Source organism: Ornithodoros turicata, chromosome 4 (assembly GCF_037126465.1).
Source record: "Ornithodoros turicata isolate Travis chromosome 4, ASM3712646v1, whole genome shotgun sequence".
Taxonomy (NCBI): domain Eukaryota; kingdom Metazoa; phylum Arthropoda; class Arachnida; order Ixodida; family Argasidae; genus Ornithodoros; species Ornithodoros turicata.
Genome location: NC_088204.1, coordinates 40,417,554 through 40,438,581, shown reverse-complemented (window position 1 = coordinate 40,438,581; position 21,028 = coordinate 40,417,554). Strand labels below are relative to the sequence as shown.

The 21,028-nt window shown below is 46.6% G+C and overlaps 1 protein-coding gene across 1 annotated transcript in view; it reads right to left on the bottom strand.

The window, feature by feature from the left end:
- The window catches only part of LOC135391451 (guanylate cyclase 32E-like), a 709,869-nt gene that overhangs the window by 118,038 nt on the left and 570,803 nt on the right, over positions 1-21,028 (bottom strand). The window lies entirely within an intron of this gene.

Genomic DNA, 21,028 nt, shown 5'->3' with positions numbered 1-21,028 from the left:
GAATGCACGTCAGGTGTGGTGGTAGCTTGTTACATTCGCGAGTAGTGCGAGGAAAAAAAGAACTATTGAACAACTGTTTTCTGCAACGAAACTCACCGATGAGGTTAGCGTGTTTCTGCCTGGTGGTATGACTCTAGTTGAATTTAAGATAGTCGTCGAATTTAAGACCGCTTTTACCATGTACAATACTATGCAAAAAATGAAGACGCCTTACTTGTCTGCGGCAGGCTAAAGGTAACAGGTCTGATGCTTCATACAACGATGTGATCGAGGTATCTCTCCCGTACGAATTATATACAAAACGCAAGGCTTTTTTTCTGGACAGATTCCAGACAATCAATTAGGACTTGCGTAAATGGGTCCCACGAAATGTCGGCATATTCTAGAAGTGGACGTATTAAAGTTTTGTATGCTGTCAGTTTAGTCGCAGAAGTACAAGGACACATATTTCTTTTCAGGAACCAGAGCTTGCGTGACGCTTTGGCAACAATATGATCAATATGCACTGTCGAACTAAGGTTTGGCGAGAGGATGGCGAGAGGATGACGCCCAGGTATTTATGTTTGAAAACCTTTGTGAGTGGAACGCTATCTATAACATAGGAAGACAAAATTGGTGATTGTTTCGTAGACACAGTCATTTGTACACATTTTCCTACGTTTAAATTCATCTGTCACGAGTCGCACCATCTAGAAACAGAATCGACAGCAGCTTGCATACAGTTCTGACCAGCACTATCAGACACTCTTGTGAATAAAACACAGTCATCGGCAAAAAACCGACACTGTACACCTGGATATTCTACGCATAAATCATAGATGAAGATTAGAAAGAGTAGTGGCCCCAGCACAGAACCCTGTGGCACTCCAGAAAGAACAGGCAAATGCGAGGATACCTCATGGCCAATACTTACAAACTGTTTGCGGTTAGTGAAGTAAGAATCAAGCCACCTGTCTAAACAATCGTTATCCAATATATATCTCAGTTTAAACAGCAGTTTCCGATGAGAGACTCTATCGAATGCTTTTGTAAAGTCCAAGAACACAATGTCAACTTGGCTGTCATTGTCTATTGCTGAGGCAAATTCATGAAAGGTATGAACCAGTTTCGTCACAGTGGAGTATCCCCTCCGGAAACCATGTTGAACACTAGCCAGAAATGACACATTTTCCAGCGAAGTCACAATATGCTTAAAAACAAAGCGTTCCAGGACTTTGCTGCATGAACTTAGCAGTGAAACAGGTGTATAGTTACTCAGGCAGGTTTGGTCTCCTGACTTGAATAAGGGCACAACCTTTGCAAGTTTCCAGTCGTTCGGGACAGTTCCAGATTGCATGCTGTGATAATATATTATGTACAAAACCTTACACCACTCCGCATACCTGTGCAGGAAGGCATTAGGTATGCCGTCTGGGCCATATGATTTTTTAGTGTCGAGTTTCAGAAGGGAATCGACTACGCCTTCTCTTGTGATCTCTAGATCAGCAATGTGGCAGTGGTTACATGCGAGTGGCGGAAGAACGGAGTTATCAACAGAAAACACTCAGGAAAAAAGCTATTAAATTCACGTGCGATGTTCGCATCATCTACAATAGTTGCCCCATCGCGATTGATCAACGTAATCTTTGTGTCTTTTTTAGTTAGGTGAAGCCAAAATCGTCTTGGATTCACGCTGAGGAAGTTATGCATCGTTACGTTATAAAAAGCGGTAACGTCACCCGTATTATAAAGTAATATCTACAAACTTGCATAAAAGCTTATACATGCGGTTTCCACGATTTCACCAGAAAATGATTCACAAAAAAATGTCGCTCAATGCAGCAGTTTTTTTGTACTTTTCCTTTCTTTTACTTTTGCTTGCTTACTTTACTTACTTCTTTTACTTTTTTGTAAAAAAGCGTGTCTTCTCTATGCCAAGTAGGTAGTTTACAGAATAGAAAGTGCGCTACAAGAGGCGCCGCGTTCTATTTCGGAGAAAACAGTAAGGGTCCGTCTCACATTTCAGGAAAGGGGCATCATTCTTTCCACACGCTTGCTCAGAAATGCTGTAACTAAATTTAGTGCGTCCAGCCCAAAAGGGGCCCCTGTACGTACTGGTGCGGTGTACTGATGTCTTTCCAATTAAATAGTCTACAGAATAGAAGGCCCTCCAGTCCCAGTCCAGTCCAGCCCAGCCCAGCCTGAGCGTCCCTCCAGTTTCTAGGAAAATGTGTATGGTTCCCCCTCACATTTCATAAAAGAGGGGAAAAAGCAGGCAAGCTGATGGATCATATCCATAATGGGTAGTCCCTGAGCTTGGGCAACGAAGTACCACGACACGCGGACGTGCGCTTTGGTATGTGTGCAGCCTTTCTTTGTTGCCCAACCTCGGGCTCTATTCCTCATGGATAGAGAACAACTCCACGATTTAAGTGAAGTAAAAGTGTTTTCCCCGCTTCGCTTAACTGCAGCTTATCATCAAGTTCAGAGTCGAGACATCACCCCATTCATCTTTCACCTAGGACTCTATCATTACAAACGATCTTCTGGCGTCTGCTCCTTGAATTACCTTGAAAAATTGCCAAAGTACCAAACGTTACAAATGAGAAAGCTGGCCCAGTTCGTTTAGTTCACTCATTTTGATAGCGCGAAAGGGGAAAAAGGAAAAATAAAACAGGACAAGGTGGTTTTCACAACTCACGGTTTATTCGAGGACAAGCCAAAGTTTAAATCTACGAGAAACAGAGCCGTTTATATTTATTTTGCCATTCTTTGATATTTTGTTGCCACTAAGGAAGAGCTTATTATAAATGTCACACGCCTCACCTTCCGGCCCAGAAGTCGCCTAAACCGAGCTTAACACAAGAAGAGCCAAGATGAGTCATTGCCGTTGCGAGCAGCTGAGGAGGAGACACCATTACAGGAATTTTGGTTGACGGTCGTGGGGCATTGCCTCGTGTAGTGGGCAACTGTAGTGTACTGCGGACAAAGGAGGGTCCACAATCTTAATGGACCGCGAGGGCTATGCCAAATAAATCAATGTCCCTCTTGAATGTGGTGCCCATGAAAAACTGAAGGGAAATCCGACAGCGTAAGTACAGACCAACATGAACAAGATGTTAGCTGAAGTATTCAAGAAGCACGCTGAAGTTAAACCTCTCTACTTCCATCTTATCTGCTGAAGCGGCATTGCGCCAGGGTTCTACGGGTCACGGAAGATCCACAAGGTGGAGATGCCTCTGGGCACAATTGTGATTTACTTCGGGCACTATCGTACTACCTGCACAAAGCATTGTCCCGCCTCACTGGAGAGACCCTAACCTTCGTGGGCAACTCCGCGCACTTCGTCGAGCAGGTCTCGTCTCTTATCATCGACGCCGATGACTGTCTTGTCTCCTTCGATGTTGTCACACTCCTTACGAGCGTTCCTGTGCCCTTATTCGTAACCACCGTAGGTGGGGCGCTGGAGAAGGATGATGATCTCCAATCAAGAACCTTCCTGGGCATTGACAACCTGTGCCGCCTCCTTGGATTTCGCCTCGGCGCAACATACTTCTGTTTCAAGGGGGTACCACGAACAGACAACAGGGACGGCAATGGGAGCATCGATATCAGTCATAGAAGCGAATCGCGAAATGGAATATGTTGAAGACAGAGGGTCACTCTCGTCCTGAATAAAACCCAATATTATTCTCCGCTATGTGGGCGACCGGTTTTGAGTGCTAAAAAACACGGAGGTTGACGCTTTCTCGGCGCACCTGAACGACGTTGAGCCGTCCATTCAATTTGTCGTTCAACATGAGAGAGCCTCACGCTTCTTGGATGTTCTTGTGAAAAAGCACAATAGCAAGGAAGCGTTCACCGTATACAGGAAACTGACCCTTACCGAACAATTTCTCAAATTCTACTCGAATCATCCCACCTGTCACAAGGCATCGATGGTGTCGTCTCTTCTATGTAGTGCAAAGAACGTTTATTCCTCACGGGAGTACAGAATTGAAGAGGAAAGAAGAATTCGAATGGAGATGAACAAGAATGTCTATACACGCACTCCTTTGTGCAAATAATCGCTCGTCGCCTGGATCGCGGCACTGGCGCCTCAGCCCACCCTTCGGACGACCAGGCGAAGGGACCCCGACTTCAGGCCCGCAACAAGAGCCTACATAAAGGAAGTTTTGCTATTGAAGGGCTGGGGTGGGGGGGAGGAAGAAGAAGCCGTTTGACCATATTTGCTCTATGTGCATATTACTATTTGCATTGGGTGGAGGATATCAGCAGCACTATGTATTCTTCATACTATGTATTTAAAAAAAATGTATTATTGTGCCTTACAGCAAAAAAAATGATATCTTTATCTTTAAGATATCATTTTTCTAGAGTATTCAGCAACATCCGACCACGCCTTCTTCGGCTGTATGATGCTTGGGGTCTCCCTCACCCCATCATCATTGTAACTGTATAAAAAGACAAAGCCTTCTTCACCTCAGCACTAGTTCAAGATGACCGGCGACAGGATTAGTCTGGAGCGGAGGCGCTAGATCGTGTCCATGTCGCTTGCAGGGCATTCTAAGAGAACGATTGCTCGAGAGGTGGGATACTCCTTGTCTTCGGTGAACCATATCATTCAGCGCTTCCGTGAAGAAGGGCAACTTGAAGATGCACCAAGGTCTGGACGGCCGCGGGCAACGACGTCGGACGAGGGCAGGGCAATAATTGCTGCAAACGTGGTCGATCCGTTTTTGACGGCTGTCGATCTAAAGAAGGAGCTGAGCCTGCAAGCGCCGAGTACAACAATCCGACGAAGATTAGCGTGCCTCGGGGGTCTCCGTTCCGGAGTCGCGGTTCACAAGCCCGCGCTGAAGCCGGAACACCGAGAGGCAAGACTGGACTTCGCCTTACGTTACGCGGAGTGTGACCCCGCGCAGTGGAGCCACATGCTGTTTACTGATGAGACAACGTTTAGTACGAAGTGGTCCCAGAGGAGGCGGGTTTGGCGTCCTCCTAACTGCAGGTAATACCTCGAGAGTCCGCGCCTGCTTCGAGACGGCCCTATTCATTTTTTTTTTTCCTTTTCAGATATCGACCCCAGTACGTTCACAGCTGGAGACCACCAGTGGACGGCACTCCGTGAGCGTGTGGGACGCCCTTTCGCACCAGAGCTTGGGGCCTCTTGTCCGCCTAGACGGCCGCTTCAACGGAGCAGCATATGTTAGAGTCATCGAAGATCATCTGCTCCCATACGTCCTTGACGGTTCTTTCCCTGACGGTTGCTTTATTCTGCAGCAAGACAGAAGCCCGGTTCACATGTCGTCCACTGTCCAGCGCAGACTAGACGATCTTGGTATCATGCAGCTTGAGTGGCCCGCGTGCAGCCCGGATCTGAACGTGATTGAAAATATATGGAGCATAATGAAATTCCGAATGAGCAAAAAGCGGGTGCCAATTCGGTCAAAGGACGCCTTATGGGACGCGATAAACATGGAATGGACGTCCCTCAAAGAAGACGTACACCTCGTGGGCCCGCTCTATCAATCGCTGCCAGACCACATGTCCGCTGTGATCTCCGCGAACGGGGCCTTCACGCGATACTAAATACAATATTAATGAAGTATCATTTGGCTCTTTATTCCCTCTCTTGTTTCTACGTCAATATCGTACGCTTTTATTTGCCAGCGCCCGTCATCCCCAGACAAAATAAAAGGAAGACTAAAACGAAAAAGAGAAAAGAAACTGCAGAAGCCAACTGTTGTCGCTCTGTGTCATTCCTATTATCTTCCAGCTGCGAACTGCGATAGGAATTTGCCTGGTGAAACGCTCCACGGGCATGCCCTTGTGGGGTGATTGCTGCAAACGCCACGGTGGGTCGCTGCCTGTGTCATGCCCTGCTCCCCCTCAAAATGAATGTCTGCTCCCGCCACCTTCTGGCCGCCGCTAGGGTGGCGAGGCGCGGTGAAAAACGCCGCTCGCGTGTTCCGTGGACTTTTGGCGCAAGCTGTACGGTCTGTTTTCTGGACCGCATTACGTCACCGGTGTTGCGCAATGCCAAGAATTGCTCGCCATAGGCATAGGCGTTTCTCTTGGTCGCAAGCGTTCGGATAACACGCTATAATGAACAGCCTTTTGTGTGTGAATCTTTTGCTGCACTTGCGCTGGCAGGTATGACATGTGAGCTGCACTTTTTCATCGAATGTAATCGCCTTCTGCTCGGCTGCCGTTCACAACAAGGAACCCAATCACCTCCGTGGCTATAAGGTTTCTGCTGACGAGTTAAGTGGGCTTCTAGCGATTCACCGCAACGTTGTATTGGTTGTATCGTCGTCACCAATGGAGAGTGTCTGATGGATGCATGGCGTTGCAAGTACATTTACGTCAGTTGCAGTTATATTGGCAATCTGACAGCAAAACAAATGCGTTGTGGAGAGCGACTGTGATATTTGGAAGCTGTCGCCCTTTGTTGCTAGATTTGTTTGCACGAATTATCGTACAAAACTGGGTAGTCTAATGTTTTTGTTTTATTTATTTATTATTATACCTACAACCCCCGGCGGCATTACACTAGGGGGAACAATGAAAAGTTAAAATACAACACAGAGCAATTTCAGAAACACGAATACGCACATATCTCATTGCTAACTGCATACAGGGTTACATAGTATACAAGAGCTGATAAAGGCGCTTAGAGCCACTTTCGTCAACAAGATGGGCAGGCAATGTATTCCATTGAGAAACAGTCCAGGGGAAAAAAGAGTATTTAAAGACATCAGTTCCGCACACATATTCAGCAACTTTTTTGGTATGATCCAACGTGGATGATACATAAGTAGGCGAATGTATATGCCGGGATGGCTCTAATGCAGACTTACAATTATAAATGGAATGAAAAAAATTGAGCCTAAGGAACCTTCTCCGAACACACAGTGAGTCCCACCCCAACATGGCCTTCGTTTCAGTGACGCTTTCAGCAAACCCATAGCGAGAGGAAACAAATCTGGCCGCATCATTTTGAACTTTTTCAATAGTGTTAAAGGTCAGATATGCCGATTTTGAAATGCCGCAGAACTGAGCAATATCGTTCTGTGTGTTCATTAGCGAACACTCAATATGTGTGGGAAATATCTTGGTCTAACTATTTGCAGTTTTTCGAAAACTTTTTTTTATTTCCCCGCCGGCCCGTCAGACCGTCGGCAAACGCTGCGCACGGGCGCACCGACGTCACTGCCCCAGGTTTATCTGTCTCTGGCTTGGCCGCTTGGCTTGTTTGGTTTCGTTCTCTGTGCATCGCACAAACAGCTGTTATGTTATTCCTAAGCCGGAAACAAACCATGTGGACATTTCTTTGGCCCGACGTTGTTTGGGAAGCGCACTTCCTTGTGCTGACCTTGCCTTTTATGAGCTGAAGCGATATGACGCTAGATATGCCACGGCGAAATTGTCGAGGATGTGACGGTGCTACGCTGTTAGAACAATAATTAATCGGAGCATTCAAGTGTTAACTATTATAAGTTGCCAAAAGACCAAGCAGTGCGAAGCTCTTGGCTGACAGCGACAGCGAACTGAGTTACACTCCAAAGATTTCGTCCACGAATGTTATCATAGGTTACGCGCGACTCCAGAGCCAATTTGGAATCTCGGCACGAAATCGTCTGAAGTGAGATGCCCGGGTCCGTCTGAAGTGAGATGGTAAGTCGAGGTTCAGATATAAAAATATGAAGCTTCATGAATCGATTGTGCAGTTGTCCTACTGCGCTTCCTCTGATATAGCCATGATTAACAACGCAACAGTATTGATAATCCAACTTGTGAATTACCACAGGTGCACGCTGAAGGCGGAAATGAAGCAGGGTCTTGCTTGCATCTGATGCATGAGGAAATTGCTGACAGGTTAGTTGCAGTCTAGCTGCCACCAACAGGTGTGACAATGTGGTGTTATATTTTGAATATTCACCTTTATTCCACTTTTCATGGGCGCTCTCATGTGGATATCTTGGCACCACTCTTAAATCTGCCCTCAACATTACAACCTCTGCTTTCAGGGTGGAAAACAAAGGTCGCCATTCCGATTAACTGCATTCTCCGTGTTCAAGTGCTTTTGCTATCCAAAACACTGGTCCCTGTGGGTGGGTGCTACAAGCCTCACTGTCTGATATACAGGGTGTCCCAAAAAACGTGTCACTGAATTATAATTAAAAAACTACACCACCTAGAGTCATGCGGTCAATGGCGTTTGTTCTTACTGGGTTTTTGCCACCTCCTCATGTGAATGTCGTGTAACGTAAGTTTAATTATGTAAATTTTTGCGAGCTTAAGTTGGAAATTTGTCAAGTAAAGGTCACTTTTTTACCCCACCAATGTGAAGAGCGTGTCTAATTTACTCAAATTTATGATAATTGACAGGGATATTCAGGAGATATCCCATCGGAAAAAATAGCCGAACGTCATGCTCTACGGAGGTCGCACAGAATAGCACACGATGAATTTTTCAGCACAATCTTTGTCAGTCCGACGAAACGAGGTCGGAAACCCAGCCCTCCCCGACATCGCAGAAAGAGATAAAACAGGCACGGCTTATCACGTTCGACTTTCGCTGGGATAATGCTTTCCCTCTCCCAGTTTTACGAACTGTTACTTTTTCTACTATCACTCTGTGGGCTGGCTTCGGAACCTCCTTATGTCGCACTGAGAGCGACTCCGCTCAAAAATTCATCGCGCGCTATGGTCCGGTGCTCCGAAAAGCATGATATTGCCACGAATCATCATCGCGAAACTTCCAGGGCAGGCACGAAACGGTACATCTCATCCCGGCGCATGCTGAATAAGAAGAAGCAAGAAGCTTCCAGACACATCGCCTGCTCTCTGGCAAACGCATGTGCTGTTTCTAGACTTTTCGGCGCGACGCTTAAATACTTGTGCGCTCCAGGCTGCAGCATTCATTCTTTGGACTCAGTTGTGTTCAGAGAGCTATCACTCTTGTGTTTTGCTACCAAGTAGTCTAATAAACCGTTCGCTGTTTATTCGACCACTCGCCGACCCATTTCGCTTCGTGACATTTCTGGTGGAGGTGCGGGGCATTCCTTGTCCAATGGCCTGGAAGGTCACCTGCGACAAAGCAGACGACAGCTTGGTCTGCCTGCAGAATTCGGTCCATTAGAACCCCCTAAACGCAAGAAGAAGATGACTGCGGAGACCAGTACCCAAGTGGCGCAACCTGCTGCCGCGCCCATAGCCCCTGCACGGTCGCCGAAGACATTCAGCGGGGAGTATTACGACGACGTGGACGATTGGGTCGACCATTATGAGCGGATCGCCAAGTTCAACAACTGGAGTGACGACCAGAAGCTCGTCAACGTCTATTTCTCCCTGGAAGAGAGAACCGGGAGACTTCGCTCACGTCCTGGGACGTCTTCAAAAGCAAACTCCGCGAGGCGTTCGCTTTTCAACAACGAGCTGAACGCGCTGAACATCTGCTCCAGAGACGGATCCGGCTGCCAAACGAAAGCGTTACAGGCTTCGACGAAGATGTGTTGCTGCTCTTCCGGCGGGCTCACCCCAAAGCATCCGAAGAGAAGAAGGTTCAGCGACTCATGAGGGGCGTAAAAGAAGAAATTTTTCGCGCCCTGTCCCGGGATCCACCCGCCACGACCGACGCTTTTCTGGACGAAGCCGTCCGCATTGAGAGGACCCTGCTCTCTCGCGCTACCGTCAACTAACAACACCAGGGCTACGAGGCTTTCTCCACGACCGCTGGCCTCGACGTCGGATCGCTCAGACAGCTGATTCGAGAGGTGGTACGCGAAGAAGTACGAGCTCTCCTCTGTCCTGAGAAGGCTCAAGACCCTTTGTCTTCGATCGGTGCGATCATCAAGGACGAGGTTCAGCAGGCAATCCAGACATCGTCAACCGCAAACCCCGACGCCGAAGTACCGAGACGAACCTACGCCGCCGCTGTGAGACAGGTGCCACCTACTCGTCCGTCGTACTACGGAAACCGCTGGACGCCTCCTCGGCCTATCCAACCTACTCCGAGAGTCCCGCCACACTCTCAGCCGTTTCGCAAAACGGACGTTTGGCGGACTCCCGACTTCAGACCGCTCTGCTACCACCGCGGAGAGGCCAACCACGTCTATCGCCGATGTCCCTACCGACGACTTGGCCTTCCCGGTTTTTCACCCGACGCCCCCCGCCCCCAGCGCGGTAGTCGCCCCGCCGCAATTGAAGACTATATACGGCAGCAGAATGCTTCCGCTGGCTCGCGACGCGACCTGTCCCCGAGCGCCCCCCACCGCAGCAGGTCGCCAGGAAGAGCACGTTCACCGTCACCGGCAAGACGACCTGTGTGGCGCAGCCCTAACCGGGAAAACTGAAGAGCGCAGCTCCGGGAGGTGAAGCTGCGGACCGACGACAAGTTACAATTCCTCCAACTCGACGAACAGCAACGCAGCACCAACACGACGCTCGAAAAAATACCAATAACCTGAAAATACTCATCGACGGCCATGAGATGATTGCGTTAATCGATACCGGAGCCGACGACTCTGTTATAAGTGGTAGGTTGGCTAAGAAGCTTCGCAAGGTGCAAACGAAGTGGGATGAGCCTAACATCGGCACTGCTCGTGGACACGTCGTAACACCGACTGGCCGATGCACGGCAGTCATACAAGTGCGTGACATCCATTACGTCGTCAGCTTTGCCGTCTTGCCGAACTCCCCACGGGATGTAATACTCGGAATGGACTTTCTAGTCGAAAACGAAGCAATCATCGATTTCACAAATGGAGTTATCTCTTTTAAAACGCCGGAAACAGCAGAAGACAAGTGGTGGGCACGAATAACCCCGGAGAAACGCGCAAACACGGACGTAACCACCGTGACGACTCAGCACGTCAACCTGCCTCCCTTGTCGTCAGTCGTTGTGACCGCTACGTGCGAGAGAGCACCGACTGGCTGTTTGTTGGCTGAAGGCAACACGCAACTTCTCCTCAAACGAGGCATTGGGATAGCAAGAGGAATTGTGCCCGTAAGAAACGGAATATTCGAACTCCTGGTCACAAATTTTCGCCCGGAGTCACAACACCTGACGAATGGCACGAAGATAGCCGTCATCGTAGGCCAATACTCCACCACGGATGTTTGCCTGATGGACACTGTTCGCATAGCGGTCACCACGGAAAACGAGGCCGAACATTTCGACGTAAACCCTCAACTCAATACAACTCAAAAGCAAACCCTTCTCCAGATGCTCAACGATTTCAGTGACTGCTTCGCTGCATCGTCGAAAGTAAGACAAACGCCCATTGCGAAGCATCGCATCATCGTCGACGACAAGGCCCGTCCAATTCACCGCATGCCGTAACGGGTCTCCTGCGAAGAGCGAGAAACGATCCGAACGCAAATAGAAAAGATGCTAAGAGATGACATTATCCAGCCGTCGACAAGTCCGTGGGCATCGCCGGTGGTACTAGTGAAGAAGAAGGACGGAACACTCAGGTTCTGCGTCGACTACCGGAAACTCAGTGAGATAACGAAGAAGGACGTCTACTCGTTACCGCGCAACGACGACACGCTCGATCGCCTTCAAAACGCAAAATTTTTCTCTTCTATGGACCTCAAGACGGGGTACTGGCAACTTGAAGTCGACGAACGGGACCGTGAGAAGACTGCCTTCGTCACTCCAGATGGACTTTACGAATTCAAGGTTATGCCTTTCGGCCTTTGCGCAGCACCAGCGACGTTCCAGGGTGTTATGGATACAGTTCTCGCCGGGTTGAAGTGGCAAACCTGCCTGGTGTACCTCGACGATTTTGTCGTCTTCGCAAGAACATTCGAAGAACTTGTTGAACGGCTAAAGCAAGTCCTCGAGGCTATCAGAACTGCAGGGCTGACGTTGAAGACTCGGAAGTGTCAATTCGGCCACGAGGAACTCAGATTTCTCGGCCATCTCGTGAGCAGCGACGGCGTACGCCCCGACCCCGAGAAGACGGCGGCCATCGCAAATTACCGTGTTCCTTCTAACGTGAAAGACATTCGAAGCTTTCTTGGCCTTTACGCCTACTACCGACGGTTCATTCCAAACTTTTCAAGAATTGCGTCACCCCTGAATGCCCTCACGAAGGACGGATCCACGTTTATCTGGAGTGAAGCCCAGCAACAGGCGTTTGATGAATTGAAGACGCGTCTACAGACCGCACCCGTGCTTGCCCACTTCGATCCAAACGCCGAAACAGAAATACACACCGACGCAAGCAACGATGGTCTAGGAGCCGTGCTCGTTCAACTTCACGACGGCGTCGAACGTGTCATCGCTTACGCAAGCAGAACGCTAACCAAGGCAGAGAAGAACTATTCGACGACCGAAAAAGAGTGCCTTGCACTCATATGGGCCATCACAAAATTGCGGCCCTACCTGTACGGACGTGCCGGGAATGCCAACGACGAAAAACGCCGCCGGTACGACCTTCTGGGTACCTTCAGCCAATCGCACCGCCATCGGCGCCGTTCGAGCAGATTGGGATGGATCTACTCGGGCCCTTCCCACGTTCGTCTTCCGGAAATCGTTGGATAATCGTCGCCACCGACTACCTGACACGCTATGCTGAGACTAAGGAAGGGAGTTGCCTCAGGACAGAAGCGTCGACGACACGGGACGAAACGGGACAACAGGCAAGAATTCGCAAGCATAGCGAAAGATAAGGAGGTTAGTGGTTACGTGGGGAAAATTCCAGAACGAGCATTTCTTTTTTTTTTAATATATATTTGTAATACAAAGTTGTGGCATGCAATAAAGAGAGCAGAAAGCAGTGGCCATGCAGAACATAACAGATGATAATGGAGGTAGATGGGAAAAGCATATTTTATTTGTGAAGTGTTTCTAGGGTGCCTTGTGATTTGTTGATACCGGACGGGTGAAGAGCGTTGAACTTGTATATGAGATAAGACTCCCTATCACGTCTGTCACGTGTGGATCTAAACCCGGTTTCTAGAATATATAGTTTAATGTTGTCAAAATTGTGACCAGGAACGTTAAAGTGTTCGGCGACTGCTTTGGGGAGTTTGTTGGACGTGTCGGTTCTGTGTCCGGTAAGGCGGTTGTTCATTTGTTGGCCGGTTTCACCAATGTATTACCGGCCAACCGGCATGTAAACCGGCCAACAAATGAACAACCGCCTTACCGGACACAGAACCGACACGTCCAACAAACTCCCCAAAGCAGTCGCCGAACACTTTAACGTTCCTGGTCACAATTTTGACAACATTAAACTGTATATTCTAGAAACCGGGTTTAGATCCACACGTGACAGACGTGATAGGTAGTCTTATCTCATATACAAGTTCAACGCTCTTCACCCGTCCGGTATCAACAAATCACAAGGCACCCTAGAAACACTTCACAAATAAAATATGCTTTTCCCATCTACCTCCATTATCATCTGTTATGTTCTGCATGGCCACTGCTTTCTGCTCTCTTTATTGCATGCCACAACTTTGTATTACAAATATATATTTAAAAAAAAATGCTCGTTCTGGAATTTTCCCCACGTAACCACTAACCTCCTTATCTTTCGCTATGCTTGGGAATTCTTGCCTGTTGTCCCGTTTCGTCCACGTGTTCGTGAACCTTCCATTTTTCTGCAACCGGTCTGTAGCCTAGATCACTACGTTCACATAATCCCCTCCACACTCTAACAAAGCAGCCATTCACTCCCGCCGTAAAAACCCGTACGGACCTTTCTTCCCTCCGGGCTGTTGACCCACAATTCGCATGAACCTTTAAACACGTCACACCTAACCCTTTAAATACCATGCCAATGATGAGGACGGTGCCCAGAAAAAGAACAGTCTCTGTTCGAAATATCGGCGGCTTCTGTCCTGAGGCAACTCCCTTCCTACATCTCTACCGGTTCGCTGGATTTCTACCCATCTATGCTGAGACTAAGGCACTTCCACAGGACACAACAACAGAAGTGGCGAAGTTCTTCATCGAGAACATCGTACTACGGCACGGAGCTCCGACCGCCTTAATCACCGATAGGGGAACGGCATTTACAAGCAGGCTAACACAAGAAATCCTTCGACTCAGCCACACCGCTCACCGGAGGACAACGGCGTACCGTCCGCAGACGAACAGGCTCACCGAACGCCTAAACAAAACCCTTGCCGACATGATTTCGATGTACGTCGACGTCGAGCACAAGACATGGGACGAAATACTGCCTTACGTCACGTTCGCCTATAACACGGCTGTGCAGGAAACAACGGGATCCACACCGTTCCGCCTTGCACACGGCCATGACGCATCGACTATGCTGGACGGGATGCTGCCCCCACGAACCCAGTGATGTGGAAAACGACGCTCTGGACTTCACACAGCGAGCAGAAGAAGCCCGCCAACTGGCCAGACTACGGATTGGTCAACAACAACGCGTCGACGAAAGAAGATAAAATTTGCGCCGACGAGACGTGCGCTTCAGTCCGGGCGATTTGGTATGGGTTTGGACGCCGATTCGACGACGTGGCCTGAGCGAGAAGCTACTGAGGCGGTACTTCGGTCCCTACAAAATACTTCGACGCATTGGAGACCTGGATTACGAAGTGGTACCTGAGGGCAGCGTTCCCTCTCGACGACCCCCGAGGACTGAAATAGTTCACGTCGTTCGACTCAAGCCGTACTACAGCAGGTAGCGCTGAAGACTGGCTGGAAGGAAACAACATGAACAAAAAAAAAAGAGAAGAAGAAGGAGAAGAAACGGCATCGAGACGATGCCACGTCTACGGAGGGGCCAATGCCACGAATCATCATCGCGAAACTTCCAGGGCAGGCACGAAATGGTAATCTCATCCCGGCGCATGCAGAAGAAGAAGAAGAAGCAAGAAGCTTCCAGACACATCGCCTGCTCTCTGGCAAACGCATGTGGTGTTTCTAGACTTTTCGGCGCGACGCTTAAATACTTGTGCGCTCCAGACTGCGGCATTCATTCTTTGGACTCAGTTGTGTTCAGAGAGCTATCACTCTTGTGTTTTGCTACCAAGTAATCTAATAAACCGTTCGCAGTTTATTCGACGACACGCGGACCCATTTCGCTTCGTGACAATATTCGGCTATTTTTTCCGATGGGATAGCTCGTGAATATCACTGTGAATTATCATGAATTTGAGTGAATTCGGAACGCTCTTCATATTGATGGGGTAAAAAAGTGACCTTTATTTGGCAAATTTTCGAGTTCAGTTCGCAAATATTTACATAATTAAACTTGGAGTACATGACATTCACATTAGGAGGTAGCAAAAACCTAATAAGAACAAATGCCCTTGACCGCATGATTCTAGGTGGCGTAGTTTTTTATTATAATTCAATGACACGTTTTCTGGGACACCCTGTAGAAGGTACGCTACGTTAGTTCAGTTAATTTGTCTTTTGCACATTTTTGTTACTGTTAGCTGGATTACTGTTGGACATACAATCCTTTCTGACATGCAGAAGCTGATGTCGTCTACGATAACATTTTAGAATTGTCGCTGTCATCAACGTCCATTGAGGAAGGTGCCTTTATTATCTGTGAATGTTTGATTGAAGAATAGCCCAGAATTGATGTTAACATTGTCTACTCTTATTAATTCACTGTCTGTGTTCTGAGAGCTAAGAAAAAACGAACTATTTATTTGTCACAACTTCACACTGGATAGTGGTACTGGATTGGCATGTAAGCTAAAATACCTGCATTCTACTTGCATCACTTGCACTTGGTGCATTACTGTAGTGGGCAATGCCACATTCATTACATTTTTAGTGGGTCAACAGCACAAATAATGTGTGCGTACTGCATACACGCTGTACAGTAGGCAAGAATACTTGAGCAGTGATGTGTAGTCTTTTTATCCAAAGTCCATAATCTTACTGCAAAGTCATAGTATGTAGAAGAGCAATGTGCAAGTATCCCACGATGGAGATTCATAGCAGAAAGACGACGGTTGAGAGCTTCTACATTTTAATGAAACGAGACTTTGCAGAAGGCTGCACTTCTTCAGGTCTAACATGAAGTTACAAAATTCCGGCGTATATAAGACATGTTGTAACGTAGAGAGCGAGGGTTGGTACAAACATAAAAACAAATATACAAACATATAAAATAAAAAGGGGGTACAACCCCATCAGTTTCAAGCCGGCAAGGCATGAGTTGACAAGACAGTGTAACACTGTTCCCCTGAATGTGTCGCTCGTGAATGCCTTTTGTGTCAAATACTGACCTGGCCACCGTGCTCATTCATGTATTATGCTACACAACTCATCCCTCGTCTGTTTAAAACTGATGGAGTGATACCCCCTTTTTATTTTATTATATATCTTTGTATTTTTATTTGTACCTAGGCAGAAATTTGAGTTGCAACCCAAGTGGTTCCAGTTGTTTTTCATGTGGATCGACTTGGGATTCCAGCTCAGATTTTTGCCTGAGTATATGTTTGTACCAACCCTCGCTCTACTCGCTCGCTACATTACAACATGTCTCATATATTCTAGAATTCTGTGACTTGATGTTAGACCTGAAGAAGTGCAGCCTTCTGTGCGAAAGTCTCGTCACATTAAAATTTAGATGCTCTCCACCGTCTTCTTTCTGTTGTGCAAAATCATTATAAAGTAAACATGACTATCCATTGGTCATCATTAAATTATTTCTTTTCTTTTTTTTTTTCTGCAGTGGTGAGCAACTCTAAGGACACTTGCAATAAAGGGAGTCTCTTTGGGATGGCGAACTCTCATCACCTCATGAGGATTCAGTGGTTGATGAATGGTTCATGTTCTCAGGCACATGGAAACTTCAACAAATAATTCATGAGAAAGCCAGTCAATTCTAGCACCAGGAATGGAACATGGACCCTCCTGCTACCAGTCAGGGATGTTACATTTCAGGCACTCATTGCCTTTTCGTGAATTACTTGTTGACTTTGTTCCAAAGTGGAGCTCGCTACAGCTCGTTCTCCTATCTGTTAATGTTGCGGCTTGTGTTTTGTTTTTCTGTTTGTGTGCTCCAGACTCAGGACAGTTACTTTGGATCAGGTCAGGTATGTTTCGTTTAGACATGGCAAACAGGAAGCGGTGTTTCTCAGTACAACTTTGCAGTGGCCTGCCTGCACTACTGCTGCCATCATTAAGCGTGAACGGAAATACGCAGATTATATTCACTGTATTTTTACTCTGTGCTATGTAATCCTGTTCAAGTTCTGTCATAGGAGCGTGTAATGCCATGCAATAATAGTAGTATAGTAAAATAGTAGCAATATAGTTCAGTATTTCCTTAAAGTGGGAGGAATAGCATCACGTGAATGCAGGAAGGAAAATGTCAAGTTATGACAAGTGTTTATATATTGTACATTCAACAAATTATTTGATTTCGTAGCTTTCACTAGCGTATTTTGTCAAGCTATGTTGTATTAATCTGGAACATGTTTCATATGGTTTAAATTATTTGGTGGACAGGAATTGTGTAGCTTCACATAAAAACTACTACTACTATGAAGCAAGAGTGGTTTCAAATCTATCTTTCTTGCGTTACTGATATTGTCACACAAGATGAAGTATCCACTATGATCCTATATATGGGGGTTACGTACAGTGCAATCAACAGATGCTATTTACAATTCTATGTTTCCTACTGTGTTGAAATGTGGCAGTTTGTATCTGAGAGTCGTAGTGAAACACAGGCAGCCAAGGACAGAGTTCTGACGCCCTCGAGAAATTTGGCAATACATTGTAGGGACTCTGGATGCTCCAGAACACAGAGATCAAGGCTGCATTCAAACAACAAGTAGTTAGAGAAATCCAAGACGGATGCATGTGTAAGCATTCTGCGGTTGGATTTGCTTCTGTCCGAGATACGTTTTCACAACGGGGACGCACAGGCACACTCAGGGTGATACTACGGCTGCCTGTGAAATAGAATGAGGAGAAATGAGGAGAGGGGGACAATATATAACATTTTTTCTTCTTGTCTGTGTTTCTGTTGGTTAAATTGTCATTTGTTTAGCAGTATGTGTGCCTATATTCCGGAGTTCGCTAAGAAATATATCAGTTGAGAGCTAGCAGTTGTGTTGTAGCTGTGTCATCCTGTTCTTGGCTGCTTGTGTTTCACTATGGTCATGTTTGCTATTGCAAAAAAGAAAACGAAAATACCATAGAAAAACACGAAAAGAGCGACCTGGAAAGCTGCCTGTTCTAGTGGTCATATGGAGGCAATGCAATGAGGTAACATGTTCCATTCATGAACTGTACATAGTAGTACAGATCACAACGGCAACCAGCTATTCAGATTTTTCTAGAACTATTTTGTCTTTTGGAGCTTTGATTGTCCAGCCTATTATTGGAGCTTTATGTGATTCCCCTCTTGAGATATTATAAGATTGTTGGTCCTGTACAGTTTGTTAATTTTGAAGCTGTACTGTGCTGAGGAAAGAGAATTCTCACATCTGCATTTGAATATACAGGGTGTCCCAGAAAACGTGTCATTGAATTATAATAAAAAAAACTACACCACCTAGTGTCATGCGGTCAATGGCATTTGTTCTTACTGGGTTTTTGCCACCTCCTCATGTGAATGTCGTGTAACGTAAGTTTAATTATGTAAATTTTTATTAATTTATTATTTATTTATTTATTTATTTATTTATTTATTTATTTATAGTTATTTATTATTTATTTTATTAATTATGTAGCTTATGTCGGAAATTTGCCTAGTAAAGGTCATTTTTTTACCCCACCAACGTGAAGAGCGCGTCTAATTTAGTCAAATTAATGATAATTGACAGGGATATTCAGGAGCTATCCAATCGGAAAAAATAGCCGAACATCCTGCTCTACGGAGGTCGCACAGAATAGCGCGCGACGAATTTTTCAACGCAATCTTTGTCAGTCCGACGAAAGGAGTTTGGAAACCCAGCCCTCCCCGACAATCGCAGAAAGAGATAAAACAGGCACGGCTTATCACGTCCGACTTTCGCTGGGATAATGCTTTCCCTCTCCCAATTTTAGGAACTGTTACTTTTTCTACTATCACTCTGTGGGCTGGCTTCGGAACCTCCTTTCGTCGCACTGAGAGCGATTGCGCTCAAGAAGTCATCGCGCGTTATGGTCCGGTGCCCCGCAAAGCATAATGTTCGGCTATTTTTTCCGCTGGGATAGCTCGTGAATATCACTGTGAATTATCATGAATTTGAGTGAATAATTCGGCACGCTCTTCATATTGGTGGGGTAAAAAAGTGACCTTTACTTGGCAAATTTCCGAGTTCAGTTCGCAAATATTTGCCTAATTAAAGTTGGAGTACATGACATTCACTTTAGGAGGTGGCAAAAACCTAATAAGAACAAATGCTGTTGACCGAATGATTCTAGTTGCCGTAGTTTTTTTATTATAATTCAATGACACATTTTCTGGGACACCCTGTATAGGAATAGTTTGTAAGTACTTTCGTTGTTGACATTTATATTTGCACCAGGTCCCAACGATGCTGATTGATGGAAAATGTAAATAAATATATTTATTTTCTTGCCAAACAATACACAACTGTCATCTTTTCTAGTGAGATATTCCCTGTTCACAAGACATCAGTTGCAAGGCAAGGGGTAGCAGGGACACAATGATGGTAGAGTTTAGCATTGTTTTTTGCCACTTCACATGTATTCACTGTTATTTGTGTGGTATGACTAGGAAACTACAGCATGTGCATAAAATATAATTTCGTATGCAGTCACACATGTGGTTCAGAGGATTAGATGATGCACGACATAATAGATGTCCAAGCATATATAATTGTACTTCAAGTGCGACGGTTATACTAAAGCATAACCTCCATGATCGTTTGGTAACGTGTCCCTAACTGTAAAGGTAAAAGGCATTCGAGAATGCTGCAGACATGGTTGCATCTTACAAATTGCTGATCATGTCCTACATGATAAATATTAAATACGAAGTGATTTGTGCAATCATTCCTGAGTACGGAATTAATTCAGAGGCTGACCAGTGATGTCACCCATGACGACAATCATATAAATTGCCTCTAACACTTTTATACCACATGGGCTGAGTTGTGAGTTGAAATGGCATTCTACAGAGGGATAAGGTGGACCCACTGATTTGATTTCTAGGAGGTATGCTATGCCCTAACTCTTCAGACCCCCAAAACAACATTTCTAAGTGGCAATATGTGCTCTCCTATTTCTTTTGTGTCTGCATGGTGTGCAACCACATGGCTTTTGGAGATTTGGCGTGCATATTTTTGTGCTGCGGTGTCAACTAAGAACAAAATCCAGATGTTAGACATAAAGTGCAGTAGTTTGTGGCGTGCTACACGACGCAGCTTGACATGGGAGTGTGTGATTCAAAGAAAGCTTCTGGAAAATACACAGAATCCCACAAAAGGTTATGGGGTGGCGCCACCAAACATCTCAGACAGGACAGTGTTATCGCCAGGGGCGCTGCCGCAGGATGCAGAGCATTTAAGAGCGCGCTGATGGCGTTTTGGGGGTGTGTGCTCACGGGACTGGAGCGCAGGGTACTTATCTGTTGCTGTACTACGCGGGGCGTCTGGCTGCGGTGTATCAAGGTAAAATAAACTTCGGTTCTTTGTTGAATTCGCTGAATGTCTCTGTCCCTTCGCGGGCTGGGCAGACGGGCGGACGTACGACCCCGAGAGTGGGGAAGTTTCCCCATAACTGGCGCCCAACGTGGGGCTCGTGGGTGGGGGAGTATGGGGCGGAGCCACCCGGACAGGATACTGTTATCGCCACGGGGCGCTGCCGCAGGAGGCAGATCATTTGAAGGGATTATCGCATCCGGAAGCGTGTTCCGCAACTATTATGGTCATGTTCCCTGTCGTTCATAATGTACGCCGGCAAACTTTCTCCGCACAAATCCACTTGGTTGACTCAGAAACGATTTTTAAATGTTCGCGCTTCCGGCGCGCACGGCAATCCCCCCAAGGCGCCGACACTGGATGACGTCATCCGGATAAACCAACCATCGGGAGGCGCTCCTTCCCGCCGCAGATTCTGTGTGTCTGAGCGTGC